This window comes from Coffea arabica, chromosome 1e, assembly GCF_036785885.1.
Source record: "Coffea arabica cultivar ET-39 chromosome 1e, Coffea Arabica ET-39 HiFi, whole genome shotgun sequence".
NCBI classification, from domain to species: Eukaryota; Viridiplantae; Streptophyta; class Magnoliopsida; order Gentianales; family Rubiaceae; genus Coffea; species Coffea arabica.
The window spans coordinates 4,286,471-4,294,416 of NC_092311.1; the positions used below are offsets into that span (position 1 = coordinate 4,286,471).

Here is a 7,946-nt window from a genome sequence, read left to right on the forward strand (position 1 = left end):
TCGGTGAAATCGATTACTACCGAATTCTGAATTGACGAATTCGAATTCAAAATTTGTGAAATCGAATTTGAAATCAGCCGAATTTTCTAATGTCCAAATTTCCAAAAATTTCGAATTCAAAATTCAAAATTACCGAATTCGATTTCGATGTACATCCCTAGCCAGTACACACATAATAATGTGTTGTTTGGCTCAAGAAACACTCAAAAGATGGTGATAAGGCTAAATAAAACGTACACGTATACTTTTCAACTTGTGAGGCTCAGAATTTTGTGGATAAATCAGAAATAGCACAGCCTTCATGCGTATCATGATCGTTTCTTGGGGGCCTAGAAGACAACCAGACAATATTGATTGAAACAAAAGCGGAAGGACATGACACAATCACCGGTCTGTGGTAGACCACACCTCATTTATCCAATGTTTTGAAACTCGAACCGTTAATTAAACCGGTAAGGTGAGAGGGTCGAGGTTCGACCGGTCGAACCGGTTCAATCCTGATTCAATGATTTATATATATATATATAAATATATATATGTATTACACACATACATGTGCACAGAATAAGAAATCTCATAGACTAATTCAAGACATCACTTGATAAAAAGTTAAATATTTCAAACCACTTGACTTTCATAGATTAATTTTTTAAATTGTAAAATCAAGCAAATAATTCATCTCAGTTATACCTATCAAAAAAATAATTTTTTTTTAGCAAAATAGAAAGAACTTCATTAATGATTTGCAATGTAGCACATACACGAGGAAATCCTCAAACTACATCAGCAAAATAACACTAAGCATCGCAAACCAACAAATTGCTTAAAATCTAAGCCCCACTCTACAAGTAGAATCCAATTTTCATGAGTTCTAGGAATTTTTCCCCAACTCAGAACACCGCATTTCCTCAAATCCAGCGTACTAAGTCTTTGTTACATACCAAACACAATATAAAAACATGTCTAGGAATGTGATTTTCATACCATACTAAACTACTTCAATGTACAGCGGTACCTCGGGCCGGAATGTTTTCATAGCATCCTTTACGGTAAACATCCCTGAAGAATTTTCAAGCCACGCAATTTGATCATCATGCTCTGGAATAGGCACAAAAATTGCAAGTGTAGCCTGTTGCAATATTTTGGAAAATCCACTAAATAGTGTCCCTAACATCGTTTGTCGGCCTAGTATAAAGATTATGTTCTTGAGTATTCCTAATGGATAAGAGCAGCCAAAATAAATTATATATTTTAGTGCAAAGTACTTCAAGAATTTTCCAGTACATAATCAACAAAAATGAAGTACATATACAATACCAAAACTAGGAATTGAATCCTGAGTTTTGTGACATAATAGTTGATCAAGTAAATTAGCTTTCTGCACTGGTTTTCTCTCATGGCATTCAAATTCTTACCTACAAAAGAAAAAGAAAAAAAACTGAAATAGACAAATTGCTCTTCAAAGAAAAATCGAACAATAAAAATAAAACTACCAAAAATTGCAGACCTCAAGAATCATACAATCTGTCAAACGCCAAGTAATAAACAAATAAATGAAAAAAAAAATGAAACTAACCTGGACGATGTCTTGAGAGTTAAGATTTGTGAGATTAATCCAATCTTTTGCAAGAAAAAATAGAGAATTGAAGTTGAGAAACCCCATATTTAAGAAGCCGATACCATTGAAAATTTGGATTCTTAATTTGAAACAAGAAGAAAGAGAACTGGAGAAGAGATTAAGAATGAGAGAGAGTGTGCGGCAGCCGTCATTAGAAATTAGGGTTAGAAAGAAAAGTTGGGAAGATGCGTTTTCACCTTTCAAGACTTTTAAATTTGATTTAAAAAATTAGGAAAAAATAAAAAACCGTGGTTCAATGGGTCAATCCGGATTGAACGGTTCTAACGGTTTTGACCGGTTCTTATAACAAGTCAACTTTAGTAGTGAACCGGACCGGAGACATGACCGGTTCGTGATTCGATCGATTGAACCGGCCGGTCCAGTCCGGTTTTCAAAACATTGCATTGATAGCATAGCATGGGATAGGGTCCTAATGCATATATTTTTCCAAATATGGAATCAATGTCCCCTTGTGCTGGCGAATTACTCAGATTATGGTCGAGGAAAAAAAAATTCGGACATGTACCGATCTGACAAGGTTGTAGTACAAATCTATGGGTACCGGGCCGAGGTTGTAGTACAAATCTATGGGTACCGGGCCGTGTCAGCCCGGCACCCAAACTTCATCCAATTTTTTTTTTTTTGACTTCTGACATCGCTGCCGGGCTATGTCAAATTTTTTTTTAAAAAAAGCTGTCGACAAGGTCTGATGGCTGCCAGGCAGAGCGGTTGAACAAAGCTGTCAAATTGTTTAAAAAGCTGTCAAATTGTTTTTTTTTAAAAAGCTGTCAAATTGTTTTTTTAAAAAAATGCAAAGCGGTTTAACAAAGGCAACTTATTAACAAGATGTCTATTTTGACATCTATATTGGGGATGCATTGAAATAATCGACTTATGCAAAGCGGTCCATCAATTAGTTGTATATAATTAGTTATGCATTTTTTTCTTTTTTTTGCCTATTTTGTTTTTATATTGCACAACAAATTTTTTTAAAAAATTAAAATTTGCTAACGCTCCACTATCTAAATTGAACAATAGGTTACGTCTACGGTGGAAAGTTCACTTTTTTGCGCATAAGAAGCAGAAGCAATGCAAGAAGGCCAACTCTACTATGTGGAGACGGACGAAGAAGTATATTCGGATACCGGAGAAAGCGAATTATGCATGGGTGAAAATATTATATATTTTAAAATCACAATAAAAGTTCTCTTAAAAATTTATTCATCATCTAATGTCCAATACTTATATTTGATAAATTAAAATAGTTAATTAAATATTCTATTATAATATAAGTAACTATATGACATTGAGTCGAATGAATAATATTTTTTTCTTTTTTTGGCATTTTAACTAGTTGTCTATTAAGTTTCAATTGAAATAAAGATTTTATAAATATTTAAATTATTCAATAAAATTATCAATTTAAGATGAACATAAATATAAATACATTAAATTGTATTATTGAAATATTTAATTTAATATGAAGGAAAGACAAGATGAAATGGCAAGAAATTTTTTTAAAATTCATATAAGTACTTTATATTAGTAATCACCTTTATTTATTATTATAATTATAATACCTGATCATAACCGATTGAAACTCATATCCTAATACTATTTACAACTAAAGTTACTGTATACTCAAATTAAAATTTTCTTTTTTGCACTAAATTTTCTTTTATATTTACGCCTCAATTATTTCAAATATGAAATTCAATTAAAAAATAAAATGTACCACAATATTTGTTTTGACATATACAAAATTCACTAAATAATTTTGAAAATTTCATCCATTTTCCAATACAACAATTTCGCCCTTATTTTTTATCCAAAATTTACGCCGCCTAACGTACTAAATCCGACTATTTTTGGAGTTAATTAAATTATATTTCAAAATTCGAACAATAGAACTAGATGAAAATAGATTTGTTAAATCAATAATTACTTCTATACGATGTTAAACTAAACAAAGGCTGTTTTAAACAAAAAAATCTCATTCATTTTACAATAAGATGCAGGTATCAAATTGTTGAGAAATTATTTGTTAAAATTGTTATATAATTTTTAATAGACTACATAATTTTATAAATATAAATTTGTTGTGCAATATAAAAACAAAATAGGCAAAAAAATGAAAAGAAGAAAAAATGCATAACATGACATTGTCAAATTGTGAATACACCCAATAGCGATAAGCATTATAATAATAAAAGATGAAAATAGCGCTAAATCCCCATATTCAAATATTTGAAATTGTAAAACATGCACTGGAAATGATCTGCTACGTACTAACTTTTTCTTTTCGTTCAGTTTTTTTGCTTCACGGGAGCTGCCAGCCAATTTTTTTTTTTTGGTCCACAAGCCTGCTGACCACTTTGCATTTTTTTTTTAGGGAAAATGACCTGTTTCATCCCTCACATTTCGTAAAAATATTCTTTTTGTCCCTCACATTTAAAACGAAGCAAATTGGTCCTTCACATTTAAAAACTGAAGCTTTTACATCCTAGAAATAAACTCTCAGTTGTGAATCAAACCATCTAACAACCCGGTTACAAATTTTGGGGGTAGAATTGGTAGATTACTCGCAAAAACATATTTCTAACAAATAAATTAAAGTAATTAAAAAATCTTAATTAAAACTCATTTGTTTCTTCAAAAGAACGAAATTGTGCTAAAGCTCTCAAGCACTAAACCCTTAGTGCAACAAAACTGAGGAATTTGTCTAAGGGTTTAGTGCTTGAGAGCTTTAGCACTATTTTGTTCTTTTGAAAAAGCAAATGGGTTTTAATTAAGATTTTTTAATTATTTTAATTTATTTGTTGGAAATATGTTTTGTGAGTGATCTACCAATTCTACCTCTAGAATTTGTAACCGGGTTGCTAGATGGTTTGATTCACAACTGAGAGTTTATTTCTAGGATGTAAAAGTTTCGGTTTTTAAATGTGAAGGACCAATTTGCTTCGTTTTAAATGTGAGGGACAAAAAGAATATTTTTACGAAATGTGAGGGATGAAACAGGTCATTTTCTCTTTTTTTTTTTAAAACAATTTGACTGGCTGCCGGGCTCCATCAGACCTTGTCGGCTACCGGGCATTGTCAGCCCGGTTGCCGACAGCCTTTTTGAAAATTTTTTTTTTTGCTGCCGGGTTGTGAGCTCGGCAGCGGTGTCAGAAGTAAAAAAAAAATTGGATGAAGTTTGGGTGCCGGGCTGACATGGCCCGGTACCCATAGATTTATACCACGACCTTGTCAGATCGGTACATGTCCGAACTTTTTTTTTTCTCGACTATAATCTGAGTAATTAGCCCCTTGTGTCGAGAAATTTGATTTTATTTGACAAAACAATTTGGAAAATAGTTTTTTTTTCTAGATATTTATCAAGAAAGAGCATAACATACTATGCACTGATTTTGAGTTTTCAACATCATTCGTATCTTAATATGAAGCTTCATATATAAGGTAAATATGCAAATCCACCTCTGGAGAGAATTCGACATGCTACTTTCTTGGTCAATCTTGTTTTCTTTCTGTGAATGAGAGTATATAGCCATGAGAAGTGAAACATAAGATGTTCCAATGTTGTCTCCAAAGAGGTGATCTATGCGGATGACTAAGCACCTTTCTTTAGAAGTACATTTTCATCCCTATTTGAAAGGTGAGTTTTTTAGAAGTCTGTCTAAAACTTTACTGTAACTTATTGTAAAAGTTTTTTTTTTAATTTTTTGAAATGTGTAAATTTTTGAATATTTTGAGAAATTTTTTAAGGTTACTGTAGTTAATGTTTTTAAAAAACTTATAGCAGACAAACTTGATAAAAAACTTGGGTTCCAAACAATACCCAATAAAGCCATATATTTGAAATTGTCTCTGAAGCACTATTGAGTAGGCCTATTTGTGAGCAGCTGTTGAGTGATTCCTAAAACATGCCAAAATTGCCTCTTCAACTATTTTGTACTTGAGTAGGTGATGCTGTTCATTTGACAATTCTAAGATCTTTTCCTTTTGCTGCTTTTTCTTTTTCTTCATATTTTCAACTTTTTGACGTCTTTTGATTTTTCTAAAAGACAGAGCTATAAATTTACCACAGACCTGCATGGACAATATCTCAGTCTCTCTTTCTCTTGCAGTGTCTATATTTTTTATTATGAACATTTATATTTAGAGCCTGGTTCGTCATCATAATCCCTTCAGTAAGTAATTGAACCTCAATAAGATTTTAAGGTCACCAGACATATTTTTAAAGTAAAACTTGTTCTTTAGCTTCCCTAATGCAGCAGAAAAAGAAGACAAATTTGGCATGGTTCAATTGGTTCATCCAGGAATTTTCAGATGTTCGATCTGGTCGAATGCAAACTCAGAGGAGACTAAAAGTCTATGAAACTTGGTGAAAACCAGCGAAGAAATTGACTAGAAACTGTCAGGAACAACGATCATACGTCGTCGTTTTAGTGAGTCTAGTTAAATGAAGCAGTTGCAAGAGAAACGGTGTCGCTTTACTATAAAATGTTAGTTAGTCGGTTGCATCAGGTTATAAATAAGGAGCTCTGTGATTGGTCAGGATATCTGATTGTAATAACAAATTTCTGTTACATTTCTCTCATTCTTGATTCTCTCTTTTCCCCTTTCCCTCCAATTTCCAAATCTGATTCACCGACCCTGACAAAGTGGTATCAGAGCTACCGATCCTTGGTAGCTCCTATGGCGGAAGGAACTGGCCTAAAATCCTTGGAGGAACACGTGAAGAAGCAGGAAGCAAGATTGCAAGAGGCTATGGAGGCATTTCACTTTTCTCAGCAGCAATTTCGAGCTGAATTTGGTAGTGAGGTTAGAGCAGAATTGGAGAATTCCAACATGAAGTTGGAGAAATTGGAGGCGGCGATGAGCGGATTAGAGCTGAAATTCAACTCCTTCCTACAGATGATGATGAACAGAGAAAAGAGCACTGCGGAGGAAGTGAGAGAAGGACCACTGCTACCTACTCCACCACCTCAACATAGGATCAACAAGGGAGGCGAAAGCAATGGTGACTTCAACCGAAGAGATGAAGGTAGGATCTATGCACCTCTTCCTCCTAGACTTGAGTTGCCTCTTTTTCATGGAGAAAATCCACAGGAATGGCTAAGAAAATGTAATAAGTATTTTCTGAACTATCATATTCCTGAGAATCAGAAGGTAGGGGTAATTGAGATGTTTTTTAGAAGGGAGGGCAGATAGATGGTTTCAAGGCCTTAAGATGGAACAGACAAGCCTAGGTTGGGCAGAATTTGAGGAATTTTTGTGCAAGAGGTTTGGTAACAAAATTTGTAAGGATATAGTGGAAGAATTTAACAAGATCCAGCAGGTTGGGAGTGTGGAGGAGTATCAAGAAAAGTTTGAGGAGCTCAAGCCATTAATGTTGATGAAAATCCCCAATTAGACGAAGGATAATTTGTGTCTAGCTTTATTAGTGGACTTAAAGAAGAAATTAAACCAATCATCAGAATGGTTAAGCCTACAGAGCTGTCTGCTGCCTATGAAATGGCTCAAGTACAGGAGTACTCCTTGCAGTTGCAGAATAGACAAGGAAGGGAAGTGCAGAAAAATCTAGTAGAAAATAAGTTCGGCTTGCATAAAAGTCAGCCTCCAAGTACCAACTCAGGCAATCTATATAGGATTCCCCCTGTTAACCAGCACAAGTTTTCCAATGCAAGAAGGACAGTTCCAGATAATAATTCCACTAGGAAAATTTCACCACAGGAAATTCAATACAGAAGGAACAATGGACTGTGTTTTAAGTGTGGAGAGAAGTATGGGGCAGGACATCAGTGTAAAATGGGACATCTAAACTTCTTCCTTGGGGATGAAGAAGAGGACACGGAATTTGAGGATGCAATGGGGGAACAAGATGAGCACACTGGTAATCCAGGAACTGTTATGGAAATGTCCTTACACACACTGTCAGAATCCCTCAAAAGAAACACTATCACAATCACAGGACATCTAGATGGAGAGGAGGTGCTAATCCTAGTGGATACATGGAGTTCTGACAGCTACATTGACAGTGAGTTGGTCATTGCTCTAGACATTTCTTACAGAATGGTTTCCCCCTTCTCTGTTATTGTGGGGAATGGAACATGTGTAACCAGCAAGGCCATCTGCCCAAGGGTCAGATGGGAAATCAATCAACATCAATTTGGTTTTGATTTGAAGGTGATGCAACTGAGTGGCTGGCATATTGTGCTAGGAGTGGATTGGATGACTCATTTTAGCCCCATCACGTTTGATTTTCATAACCTCAGGATCTCTATGGAGTATCAAGGGGAAACAGTTCACCTACAAGGGAGTTCAG

The 7,946-nt window shown here is 34.4% G+C and overlaps 1 long non-coding RNA gene across 1 annotated transcript; it reads right to left on the reverse strand.

The window, feature by feature from the left end:
* Positions 1-975: 975 nt before the first annotated feature.
* On the reverse strand, positions 976-1,794 carry LOC140021123 (uncharacterized). Its single transcript, XR_011825097.1, has 2 exons — positions 1,577-1,794; positions 976-1,415 (listed from the first exon to the last, which is right to left on the reverse strand). It is a non-coding gene; the product is annotated as an uncharacterized lncRNA (long non-coding RNA).
* Between the last annotated feature and the right edge of the window lie 6,152 nt (positions 1,795-7,946).